Raw genomic sequence first — 14183 nt, forward strand, 5'->3', positions numbered from 1 at the left:
ACACTTGCCACATATTAAGTTTTCCACACTTTAACAATCCATTGATAGTGGTGGTCTGGGAGTCCCTGATCTTTTTATTTACTGTCTTTACGCTATGATGGTGGGTTATCCACTGCTAGTTGCTGCAGAATGTGTCACATCATTCCTGGTTAAAATTAGAGGGTGTGTAGTCTAAGGACCATCAGCCGACAGCTTTATTGGGCTACTCTATGGACTTTCTGACAGTTACTGAGATTACAAGATAAAACTCCATTATCTCCCACATCTTAAAAGGTTTGGTATACAGTTAAATTATTACATAGGACATTTACTTCCATCTCTCCATTAGCCCTACTTTCGAATAACCTATAATGATGTCTGTTGGTATGGCTATATGGAAGAGAAAAGTTTTATTTTGAGGTCAGATGGGGCAGGAGACATTTAAATCCTTTACCAACTTAAAGACAAGATTTCGATAGACTGGTACCCACTCATTTCCTTTATTTGCAGTTACATAAAGTTATTTTCAAATCATGCACACAGCTTGAGTGCTTACAGCATCTTAATGAGCTTGAAAGACTTCTGTCACAAAAACAATCTAAATTTATCTTGCAAATTTACAAAGACATTAGAGAAGACGTTGGCAGTTGATATTGATGACTCCTTGATTACTAGATGGAATGCTGATCTCTCATTGCAGGTAACCGCTGATAACTGGAATCCCATTTGGTATTCCATCTTGAAGATGTCAATCTGTAATAAGAGCCAATAATTAATATACAAACTATTGCATCTCACTTATTTCCCTACGTACTTTGCTAAATTCAGTCACTCTAGTCCGCTGTAGTGGTAGGGTTGCAGAGTGGAGGCCTCACACATACATATGTGGTGGAAATGTGCGTCAGAATTTTGGTCAGACATACAAGATTGTATACATGCTCTTACTCGTCATCTGCTACAGCGTTCTGCACCTCTGCATTTACTGAATATATGGTGTAAAGAGGGGGGTAATGCATGGACCCATTCTCTTTTTTCTCATATGTTGCACTCAGCCCGTTTGCCCATAGTGTTTTTCTGGAAATCCAAGCCCAACTTGGAACATTCAAAGATTACATTAGCAAAGGCGGCCACATTGGAGTGGCTCACCTATTTACTGAAAAATAAAATCACTTATGAAAAAACAGGGTACTGCATTGGACTTGGCACAGGATCCTATTGTAAACTAATTTTTTTTTTTTTATGTGCTGTGCAGTGATAGACAGAGCACCCTACTTATTTTTTCTGTTAATAGTCTCTCTTTTCCTCATTATTAACATCTGTAAATCATATAGTGCTTGTTTTATTGACTGGATTCATCATAGCTCTGCTGTTAAAAATGGTTTAAAAAAATAAAAGCATAACTTTTGTTCTCTCAGATTACATTTTCTTCTATGCTGCAGTTTATTGAAAATGGAATGGAGTACTGAGGGCAGTAGCGAATAGGATCACAGCAATTTTTAGTTACAGTAGTGACAGTTCATGAAGCATGGTTAATGAGCAATTCTGAAAATTCAGCCATAGCTCAATACCCAGGGTAGAATTCACCATGTAAGAATAAAATTCCTATTTTTCTGAGAAAACGATCAGCAAGGTTCCTTGTAAATGCAAGATCTGAACAACCCTTCTCTACAAGATCCAGATTCATCATGAATTCCAGTTCATACATATTCACTATAGGATGTATCATTGAGTCCTGTCGTGTTCTCCTTTTGGTTTGTATGTGCTATTTTTGGACATGACAACACTCAGAACATACATTTCATCAGCTACTTTCATTGTTGTGTCTAGTTAAATGTTCTTTAAAGCTAAAAATTTATCGGCCAAATTTTTATTCCCCTGCGCGTGTAAAAAATAGTTACGCGTGTGGCTGGGCCTTGCGCGCACTGGGGTAGATTTTCAAAGGGATACATGCGTAACCCCCGAAAACCTACCCCTGCGCGTGCCAAGCCTATTTTGCGTAGGCTCGGTAGCGCACGCAAGCCCTGGGACGCACGTATGTCCCGGGGCTTTGAAAAATGGGCGGTCTGGGGGCGTGTCCAGGGCATGGCCTGTGTTGGGGCCTAGCGAGCCAGCGTGCACAAGTTATGCTACGAAACAAGTTGGGGGGGGGGTTAGGTAGGGCTGGGGGGTGGAGGGGACCAAAAAAAAAAAAGGTTCCCTCCGAGGCCGCTCCGATTTTGGAGCGGCCTTGGAGGGAATTGGGAAAGCCATCGGGCCTCCCCTAGGGCTCGGCGCACGCAAGGTGCACAAGTCGGGTGTACATTTGCGCATGCCGGGTAGCGTGCACAAATGTACCCCACGCGTGCAAAATTTAAAATTGGCCCCACTGCGCGCATCTTCAAAGGGGCCCAGCCACGCGCGTACCCCCCCGTTATGCGCCGAAGTGTTGGGCCCAGATAAAGGGGCGATCCAGGGGCAGGGCTGGAGGCAGCTGGTACAGCAGCCATTTGCCGCCGTGGCCGGCGCACACAAGTTACTACTGCTCCAGAGAAGCAGAAACTTGAAAAATAAAAAAGTAAGCGAAGGTAGGGTAGGTTTAGGGAGAGGGGAGGAGAGGGGAAGGGGAAAGAAGTTTAGATAGGGGGGGTAGGAAAGCTCCCTCCTTAATTGGAGCAGACTGGGAGGGAACTGGGGAAGGCTGGGATTTGCCGCTGCGCGGGAATTTCCTAAATCTTTGCGCACATGCACGTGTGTTGATTTTGTAATCCGCACATGTGCACATGGCCCAACGATTTTATAACATACGCGTGCATCTTTCAAAATCTACCCGTAAGTGTGGTTAGCCAGCAACATTTCAGAGTAGCTTGCTTATTTTTTTTTTTGTTGTTTTAATAGGGCTGTTCAATCACAATAATACAAACAATACAATACAAATAATACAATACAATACAATATATAATACAATACAAACAATACAAATAATACAAACAATAATACAAACAATAAAAAAAACAATATACATAGCCTATATTAGGCTATGTATATTGTATTTCTTTGTTTAACCCCATATATTCATTTCCAAGTTATTCTTCCTGTTCTCTGTAAGACATTTGCTTGTCACTGTTATTGTTCAAAATGTAAACCGAATTGATCAGTAATTCTGTTATTGGAAAGTCGGTATAGAAAAGTTCTAAATAAAATAAATAAATAAGACATATATAGAAAAATACAGATTAATATGCAATTGTCTACTTCTGAATGACATCTGGTAAAACTTTCACCATAATGCACCTAGCCTCTAAAGTCCTTTGCTATTGCCTATAAAGATGCATTTTCCCTTAGTTTGACAGGTGTTTATGAAGCTAAAAACAATTGTGGCTGGTTATATTGATCACTTGAAAAAAATAAACAACACACACACACTCTCACTCTCTGGGCTATTCTGATATTCTCTATACAAGGTGTCCTTGCTCAAATATGTAATAAATCAAAAACAAAACAGGATACCTTATGCATTCACAAAATAAAAAAAAATGTATATCTTGGTGACTGTAGAATTCCAATAAAGAAATGAAACATTAATCTACCTTATAAATGGGCTCTGACCGACGGCCCGCAAATGCGCAGTAGAGCGCGGCTCGGGCCGAGATGCTGCGCGGGTGCAAGAGCACGTCGGTCAGAGCGGAGCTAAGATGACGCTGGGAGGAACAGCTGCGGTGGCAACGATATTGGGCGGGCCGAGCTACAATAGGTGGGAGGAGCGGCAGCGATATCAGGAGGAAATGCAGTGGCGGGAAGGAGCAGCTGAGGTGCATGCTGGGGAGGGATCCCCGGAGACCTCCCATCTCCGTGAGCGGGCCACACTGAAGAGCACAAGAGGGAGAGGGAAGGGGGTGGGGATGAGGGTGAGGGATAGGATTGAGAGAGGGTGGGGAGTGACTGAGGGAAGGGAGTAGGAGGGAGAATGAGAGGGGAGGGAGTGGGAGGGGAGGGAGAATGAGAGGGGAGGAAGTGGGAGGAAGAATGAGGGGGGAGGTGGGGGGAGGGAGAATGAAGGGGAAGGAGTGGGAGGGAGAATGAGGGGGGAGTGAGGGAGTGGGAGGGGGGAAGTGAGGGGAGGGGGGTGAGTGACTGAGGTGAATGGGTGAGGGAGGGGAAGGAGGAGTGAGGGAAAAGAAGTGTAGATGGGTGCAGTGGCCGAAAACTGATCGAAAATTTTTTTTTAATGTAGCCCGTTGTTACGGGCTTAACGGCTTGTATTATATAATCAATGAGTAACTCATTCCAAAAACAGGTGAAAAATCCACTTCATATACAGTATACGGTACAAAGCAGTCAAAACTACATTTTTTAATTACTGGCATAAAACATCTTAATTATTTTACTCCTTGCATTTGAATATATCCACCTCTCCACTTATAGAAGGTTTCTATTAGTTCAAGTTACACATATCTGCACTCATCTCTCATAAAAGTCCTATTCCTATATTTTCTGATTAAAATAAATTGATCTGTGTTAATTGTTCATAAATCTTTATTTGATCCCCTATTAGTCTTATTGAACTGCAATCCTTCATAGACCTTTGTCCAAAGCTAACAAAAGCCTCCAATTCACCAAGTAAGCTTCAACAATGGAACTTCATTTACATATAGAATAAAGCAGCTGAAAATATTTTACCCCACTCAAAATAATAGCCTCTATTTCTCTAAGTAGGCATCATTGGGGAACTTTATTGTAATACAGAATGAGGCAGCTACAACCCTTATATTTTCACTTAAATAAATGTAAGGAAAGAGACTTGTCTGAATCTTCATACACTGTGAGACATCATAGGATTGTCAACCATCATCCTACAACTCAAACACAAATAATATTGGGCCAGATTTTAAAAACTATGCGCGGGCATAGATGTGTGTGCACAACCCAGCGCGCGCAAATCTACACCAGATTTTATAACATGCGCACGCAGCCACGCGCATGTTATAAAATCCAGGGTCGGCACGCACAAGGGGGTGCACAATTGTGCAACTTGCGTGCGCCGAGCCATGCAGCCTTCCTCCGTTCCCACTCCGAAATCGGAGTGGCCTCAGAGGGAATTTTCCTTCTGCCCCCCCCCTTACCTTTAATTTTTAAGTTGCGCCTGCTGGCGACGGCCGGCCCGCGATCCCAGGCACAGCGGCAAAAGCCCTGGGACATACGCTCATCCCGGGGCTTACGCGTGTCGCCGAGCCTATGCAAAATAGGCTCGGCACACGCAGGAGGCTTTTAAAAGGGTTACGCATGTAACCCTTTTAAAATCTGCCCCATTACGAACATTTTTAATCCCATTCCTAAAAAAAAAAAAAAAAATTCTTAAAATAAACCCTTATTCAAAACAACCAACCAAAGTAACTCAAACAACCAGCTTCTAAAGATCTTCTTGCCCCAGAACTAACTTCTACCAGGAACTACATACTTATACCCAAAGTGATTAGAATAGCTCCTCCCATCCATATGGTTTCTAATCCATTGTTAAGGATACAAAATGGACTTCCACTTTAAGTCCACCCAACTCTTCCCATCTATTAAATTATCAGTTGCCAAAGATACTAAACAAGCTCGCTAAATAAATTATTCTAAACCTTGCTTTTATAGTTTTCCTTCTTAAATTTATATGGCTCCTCTCAGCCTTTCAATTCCTAATCTAATGATCTGAAATGATGGATTGACTACACTAAATAAAATTACAAATGATGCCCCAACTCATCTAACATAATGTGTAGTATTGATCGTAAATGAAAAATGCCCACTGTCATAATTGTAAACAAAAGAAATAAACTCTTTCCTTCAAAAGAAAACCTGCCAATTTCTTGATTGAGCCCAGCTGGCTGTAACATGCTATCTAAAAATTACATTTTTCTCACATCGTAGATGTAAACTATTTCCCCCTCTGCAATGTGACCTACTGGATTATAAAAAATAAATTTTAAAAAGTTGACTTGTTCTACTGATGACATTCCTGTATTCATTGTTCTACCAGGGGAATCTCCATTTTATTATGGAGTATGCAACTTATGCTCAACTGTACATCTTCCAATCATTAGTTTAGTCTGACCAATGTATATTTTGGTACATGGGCAGGCGATCGGGAATACGACTTGAGATGTAGTACAGTTGAACTATCCAGTAAATCATATTGAAATGTAATGTAGGATGAAAAAACTGTTGAATAGTTAAACAGTTAATAGACTCTGCAAGAGCCACATTGGAACTGGCCCCTTATTGCTTGATAATTATTTGATGACTGAGAAGTTGCGAATATACTAAAAAATCCTTTAAATGTTGTTCTATTTTGTAAGCTACTGAAGGGTACTTAAAATGGCATGACTGGCTAAGACACTCCAATGATTCCTAACTCGTTTATTATGTTAATCCCTAGCATGTGAAAATGCACGACCCATACACTTACTAGGTGGATGTTTATTTTATTTATTTTGAAACGTTTGCAGTAACAACTCGTGATTAGCATATAAAGCACATTTGTATGTGCGCCTTATACAACTAGAGAGATAATCCCTCTGTTGGGACTTTTGTCCTATCGTCACAGCTTGTAATTTAAATTCCTGTTAAGAAGTACCCAATCTTCAAAATTGTCCCACCAGAATTTTTTTCAAAGTAGATGACTTGAGTGAAAAACCGGTGAACTGCAAAAAGAATGTTTCTCTCCATTCATTATAAATAATCAGTGCACACTGAATCTAAAGCCTTAGAAATGAGAACAAAATAAGATATGCTGACTTTGTAGGGTAAACTAAGTTGGAATTTACAGTATCTACTTTCTAAATTCAGCCAATAAATTAGCATCACCCATCCATGAAGATCATTAGGAGCCAGTTGTTTGGTGAGTTACCATGGTTGGTTGGTTTAAGTAAGGGTTTATTTTAAGGATGTTTTAAGAACAGGAATAAGAATGTTCATAATATTGTTTGTGTTTAATTTGTAGGGTGATGGTTGATAAGTCTATCATGCCTTGTAGTTTATGGAAATTCAGATAAATCTTTTTCCTTAAACTTGTTTGGGTGAAAGTGTAAGGGTTGTAACTGCCTCATTCTATACTACAATGAAGCTCCCTTGGTGAAGCATAGACGAAGAAATATAGGCTACTGTTTTAATTGAGGTAAAAATGTTTCAAGCTGCTTCATTCTATATCTAAATGCAGTTCCCCTGATGAAGCTCACACAATGAAACAAAGGCTGTTGTTGGGACTGGACAAGGGTCTATAAATGAGCGCAGTTCAGTAAGACTAATATGGGATCAGATAAGGATTTATAAACAATTAACAGGTTATTCTAATAAGAAAATAGAGGAATAGGACTTTTTGTGGGAAACGTATGCAAATATGTAAGATTTTTTTTTTAAATTAATTTCATCACAAACAAGTAAGAAAATTTCTTACTACAGAAAATAAGTTTCCAGAAAAAAATAAGACATGAAATATTAAATGAAGAAACATCCATCTTAATTAAATCATTTTTCTCAAAGGCAAAATTTGTTAGGGGGCCAGTATACAAAGAGAGAAATAAGGAAATATCATCTTTAGAAATAAAGATACAAAGCCTTGTGTACCATACATAAACTAATACATGATGAAAAATCGGACTGGCTAAACACAGCACTACGAGTGCACGTCCCACACAGAAACCTTCGTTCAGCAAACAAAGCTCTCTTAACCATTCCTTCAGTAAAGACAGCGAGACTAACACAAGTCAGAGAAAGGACCCTATCTTTAGCAGGCCCCGCTTTATGGAACACTATGGGCCGGATTTTAAATGCCCTGCGCTCTGGTGCGCCTATTTTGCATAGGCCGCCGGCGCGTGCACAACCCCGGGACGCGCGCAAGTCCCGGGGCGTGTCAGGGGCAGTTCGGGGCGGGACCGGGGGCGTGGCACCGGCCCGGGGGCATGGTCGAGGCCTCCAGACCAGCCCCCGGTTTGGGTGATGGTGCACCAGCAGCCCGCTGGCGCGCGCAGATTTACATCTGCTTTTAGCAGGCGTAAATCTGCCAACAAAAGGTAGGGGGGGTTTAGACAGGGCCAGGGGGGTGGGTTAGGTAGGGGAAGGGAGGGGAAGGTACGGGAGGGGTGGAAAGAAAGTTCCCTCCGAGGCCACTCCGAAATCGGAGCGGCCTCGGAGGGAACAGGCAGTGCGCGCCGACCCCGGATTTTATAAGATACGCGCGGCTACGCACGTATCTTATAAAATTCAGCGTACTTTTGTTCACGCCTGGTACGTGAACAAAAGTACGCGCTCGCGCAAAATTATAAAATCTACCCCTATGCCTCTAGAGATGACTACAAAGAGATCTCAAAACCTTTAAGAAAAGTTTAAAAACATGGTTTTTCAAACAAGCATTTTCTAATGAGAACGGAGAATAGAAAATATACAGGAAAGGCAGAAGAGCACCAACACACACAACCTATGTAATTATATAACACAGAGAATATGATTTTTTACCTGTAAATAGTACTTGACAGGTACACTTGGTCATGAACTACATTACTAATAAATCGATTGTTTTTGTATTATGATATATTGTAACCGAACCTTTTGGCATCTGTTAGAATGTACGATAGTACCATTCACCAACCTTAATTTATTTGCCTACATGTAAACCATTGCGATGGTATTTAACTTAGCGACGGTATAGAAAGGTTTTTAAATAAATAAATAAGCTTAACATGCTCGGTGGGTACATTTATTTGGATTATCTAGGGATCTATTATTCCCCAGGATGTGATGGTATTATACTCCTGGAATTTATGAAAGATTTTACTTGCTCCGGTAAAAAGAATACAAAACATTCATTTTGACTACGAATTACACATTTACATGGATATCTTAAAAAACAAATGTGTTTCCCAATGCTATAACCTGCGGTCTCATAATAAGAAAATCTCATCTCCTAACTTGGGTAACCCTTACAAAATCTGGAAATATACGTATTGGCTGTCCATAAAAGGTAAGAGAGATTTAAAAAATAATGCCTCATAACCTCATTCAGGTCTTGCTCAATAATAAAAGAAACAAGGAGAGTTGATCACTCAATAATCTCAACTGTTGAGTCCTCCAGGAATTGAGCTAGGTTAGTAAGAGCTTCGGTGTGGCCCCCTTTGGAAAAATTCTCTTTACTGGCACCAGGAAGAAAAAGCACTTTATTTATTGAGGGAATCTTCTCCATTTCAAACTTCAGGAGCTCATGAAAAAATGTTTTCAGAGTGCTATATATATCCTCACCTAGCACTGGGAAAATTCAAAAAGCGCAAGTTCAAATGCCTGATATGGTTTTCTAGGATTTCCAATCTACGAGAACAATTCCCAAAGTCTTTAACCAGTTTAAAATTACAGGCCTGTGTTTGAGATATAGCTTGCTCCAAGGACACTTTTGATTTTTAAGATTTGACTTCCAAATTTAACATTTAGGGAATTCACATTTGTTGTTAAAGTCGCAATCTTAGGGCCTCATTTACTAAGCATGTTTTCCATAGACACAGAATGGGAGAAATGCCTTAGTAAATCGGGCCCTTAGTTTGGCAGTCTTTCACAGAGCTTCCAAAACTTACTATTAGATCCCACAACGCTTTGAGTGTTACAATAGCTAGTTTAGGCGGGTGTTGAAAAAACTCATCCCCAACACCAGAAGAGACCGCTCCTGCCGAAATCGCTAATATTCTTTCCTGTTCCTCCTGTGCTTCCACGGGAGATGAAGAAAAAACCGAAGTAGGAAACTCCACAGGCAATGCAGACTTCAGCAAGCTTGAAGAAAGCTGGGAAAAACGGCAGTGAACCTCTGCCCTGACCCCAGTTTGCCGTCGCAGAAATGTCATCATCAGCCTGCGCAGCAAGCCTGAGGGGAGGTTTGGCGGGTACTGGAGCCGGCGGTAAAAGATAAACCGGTGGACTCAGCGTGACTTCCCCAAGTGACTCTGGTGCTCCCTCGCCGGTCGTCACAGCGAGGACAGGTACCCCCTCTTTTCCTGCCGATCCAGACACAAATGTAATATGTAAGGTTTCTATTGGATCAAATTACACATAAGTGGAGAGGTGGAGGTATTCAAATATAAGGAGTAAAATAATTCAGGTGCTTTTTTATGCAAGTAATGATTACAAATGCAGTTTTGACTGCTTTGTTCAGTACACAGATATATATATATATATATATATATATATATATAAACGTTCTTCATCTGTTTTGGGGATTATTTATTGAATATAATGATTAATGTGTTTCATTTTTCTATTGGAATTCTACAATCAAGGTATATACAAAAAATGTATTTATTTGATTATGTGAATACTTAAGGTGTCTGGATTTGTTTTTGATTTGTGGTTATATTATTGCACATAACAACAATAAATTAAAACAGAACACAATTGCACTAAAACAAATGTTAACAGAAAAGGATGACTCAGCACTGTTCTCTCTTACTTAAGCCATGTCTAAAATTGCTGTTAGGATGAAAAAAAACCCCCCCAAAACAAAAAAAAAAAAACCCCCAAACGTATGTTTCCATTGGGAAGACTTGATGGACCATTTTGGCCTTTATCTGCCAACATTGATGTTGTTAATATGGATATTCAGGTATATTTTGAGAGATTTTTTTTTACTAATTTAGTATTTTTGAGGATTACACTCAAGATTGCACATGTGGAGTTAAGAGCTTCACTTTATGGAAGAAATATTGGAACAGGTGGCACCAGTTTTGACCACCACCACAAATCTTTCAGTTTTTACTTTGCCCATAGGCCACAGAGGGGTGTTATCATTGCACAGTGAAACCTAGTTATAAGTCATAGAGATGCTACAAAATCTGAGTAACAGCTCCCACGAGTGTGGTGAATGTAAAGCAGTCACACTTATCTCCAAGAAATGTTTCTTTAAATCTAAAAGTGAAAGCAATACCAAATGGTTTACAGTAGTTACTTCAACCATGTCATGCTTTATCAAGAGGAAAAACAACAGCCTATAAGCCTTTTAATTATTTTTATTGTATTTTGGCCTGGGCGTTTCTTCCTGCTCCTTTGGGCTTGCAGCTCAACTGGAACTGGCCTCTGTTGGGCAATGGTGCCTTATAAATTTCACCTTATTTACCAAATAATGTCCTTTCCTTTAGTCCTAGCAGACTAGTCCACCCCTGCAAAATTCACGGTATACCAGTAGGTGGAAGAAAGAACTCTTTTTACATTTTCTTATGTCGCTATATACTCTGGGATAGCCAGGCAATTATAGACTCTTGCCCTAACCTATTAGGTTGATGGCCTGTCTTTTTTTTTTTTTTTTTTTAGCACCCCCCTCATTCTCTTTTGTATGGGGGGGGGGTACTTGGACTAGTCTGCTAGGACTAAAGGTAAGGAATTTGTTTGGGGAGTATAAATTTCACTTTCCTTTTTATCCTGCACACTAGCCTACACCTGCGGGATGTACCCGAGCAGTGCCTAGTTTGGGTGGGATGTGGCCTCTGTGGCCCTCAATACAACTTCGCTAAAACTCAGCTCCTGATCTGCTTACAGGTCTAGCCTGTAATGTTTCATGAATGTACCCCAGGAGGCCCAAGTCACTGCTTTGCAAATATCCTGAAGTGTTGCTGCCCTACTCTGCCCATGAGGCTGCTTGCGCCCTTGCTGAATGTGCACACAAAGCTCTCGGGGCCTGTGTGCCCTGTGCAATGTATGCTGTTATTGCTTCCTTAATCCAACGTGCAATTGATGGTTTAGATGCTGCTTGGCCCCTTCTTTGGCCCTGCAACAGGACAAACAACCTGTCTTCCTTAATATATTGGTGACTTTTAGGTAATGTAGGAGCACTCCTCGCCCATCTAGCGGGTGCAGATTCCCCCTCCCCTCCCCCTCCTTTGTCCTCATTAGGACCAGTAGGACGATTTCTTGGTTGGAGTGAAACTAACAATACTTAGGGAGAAAGGATGAGACGGGGCAGATGATTATTCTGTCCCTATGAATTGAAAGGTAGGAATCCCTACAGGATAAGGCCTGGATTTCTGATAGACATCTGGCCAAACATATTGCTACTAGAAAGCCTACTTTCAGTGACAGAGCCTTTAATGATGCCCCCATGAGCATTTCAAAGGGTGGTTTGGTTAAGGCCCCAGCACTATGTTAAGATCCCAAGTGAGCATTACCTGGTGCTTTGGTGGACGCAGATACTTCACTGCCTTCAAAAAACATATGTCAGGGTGAGCCCTAAGAGAGTTTCTTTGCACCCGGCTCCTAAAAGAAGTTAACGCTGTCACTTGCACCTTGAGGGAGTTTAGGGCTAACCCTTTCTTTAAACCATCCTGTAGAAACTACAAGATATCTTTAATATGTTCTGCTTCTGAGGCGATTTTCCTCCTCCTGCATCATTCTCAAAAATTTCCAGCCCCTGCCTGAGCAGATTCTTGGCTTTCCCTAGTCATAAGGGTGAGCCCCTGCTTAGGCTCATTAATTCTGCGAATAAAGCCTTTCTGGACCAATCAGGTGCTACCAGAATAATCCATCCCTCGTGACCTGACACTCTCTAGAACCCTTGCTATCAAGGGCCATGGTGGAAACACGTATAACAGCTGGTCTAGTGGCCATGGCAGGACTAGGGCATCTATTCCTTTTGACCTCTTTTCCTAGCATCTGCTGAAAAAAATCTTCTTGCCTTGGCATTAGTCTGCGTTGCCATCAATTCCCATTCTGGACTTCCCCATCTTTCTATCACTTCTGAGAATGCCTCATCTGCTAGTTCCCATTTCCCCTGGTCTAGTGTGTGTCTGCTGAGGTAACCCACTTGTGTATTCTCCTCCTCTGCTATGTAATTGGCTATCAACCCCATCAGGCTTATATCTGCCCAGTTCATTAGCTGTTCCACACCCTTTTCTAACTGCCAACTGCATGTACCCCATTGCCTGTTTATATAGGACACTGCTGTGGTGCTGTCTGACAGAACCCTTACCTGCCTTGCTCTTACTGTCGGGCTTAAGGCTTTGAGCGCTAACCTTATTGCGCTCAGCTCCAACAGGTTCATTGAGTCCTGCCCCTCTCTGGCCAACCATGCTGCCTGTATCACCTGCCCTTCGCAGTGCGCTCCCCAGCCTAACTTACTGGCATCCGTCGTCAGTATAACCCACTCTTGCAAAATCAGGCTGATCCCCAACAAATTGCCTTCTACTAGCCACTCACCTATGCTGGTTCTGGCCTTGATAATTTGTCTGAGTCTCACTCCATATTTCTGACTGCTGGGGTTCCATTGAGAGAGAAATGATCCATGCAATGGGAAAATATGTGCCCTCAACCCAAGGGACTACTTCTGCGGTTGCTGCCATAACCCTCAGCACCTGCAAGTATTCCCTGACCATAGGCTTCCTGGATGCCATAAGTTTCCTCACCTGGTATCTTAATTTGTCTGCCCTTTCCTATATCAAGCACACCTTTGCCTGTTGGGTATCGAACCAGACTCTTAAGCAGACCAACCTTTGGATGACCTTAAATTGCTTTTGGGCTTGTTCACTATCCACCCTAACACCTCGAGGAGGGCCCTCACTCTCCTTGTGAAGCGCCTGCTCTACTTCTCGGACTGGGTCTGATCAGCCAGTTGTCTAAATATGGGTGCACTGGGATCCAATCCCTTCTTAATGCCTCTGCCACCACCACCACTTTTGGGAAGGTGCTTGGTGCCGTGGCTAGCCCAAATGGTAGTGTTTTGAACTAATAAAGGTGCCCCAGTTCCGCAAATCTCAAATATGTCCAATGTGCCTCTCTGATGGGAATATGGAAATGGGCTTCTGCCAGATCCAAGAGAGTCAGGAATTCCCCGTTCCTGACCGCCCCTATGACCGACCTCAAAGTTTCTATCTTGACCCTTCGGATTCTGAGAACCATGTTTACCCTTTTCAAATCTAGTCCTGGGCAAAATGTTCCTTCTTTCTTGGGAACTACAAAATATAGGGTGTAAACATCCTGTCTCCCTCTCTGCCACTGGTACTGGTGCTATCGCTTTCAATGCTAGTAGTTTGTCTAAGGTTTCCTTGATGGCTATCCTCTTTTCCTGAGACCTGCATGGTGAATTTAGAAAAGATTCTGGTACAGGAAGTGGCCAGCTCTAGAGCATACCTTAGCTGGATTACCTCCATGATGTCCCTGTCCCTGGTGACTTGGACCCACTCCTTGGAAAACAGTTTTAGGTGACCGCCCATGGGGGGACATCG

At 41.9% G+C, this 14183-nt stretch overlaps 1 protein-coding gene across 1 annotated transcript in view; it reads right to left on the minus strand.

Moving 5' to 3' along the window:
* Positions 1-465: 465 nt before the first annotated feature.
* LOC115090959 (cytochrome c oxidase assembly protein COX11, mitochondrial) overlaps positions 466-14183 on the minus strand; it is a 45325-nt gene continuing 31607 nt past the window's right edge. The window contains exon 5 of the mRNA XM_029600677.1: positions 466-732. The gene's annotated coding sequence lies outside the window, so the exon portion shown is untranslated. The remainder of the gene's footprint in view (positions 733-14183) is intronic.

This window comes from Rhinatrema bivittatum, chromosome 4 (assembly GCF_901001135.1).
Source record: "Rhinatrema bivittatum chromosome 4, aRhiBiv1.1, whole genome shotgun sequence".
NCBI classification, from domain to species: Eukaryota; Metazoa; Chordata; class Amphibia; order Gymnophiona; family Rhinatrematidae; genus Rhinatrema; species Rhinatrema bivittatum.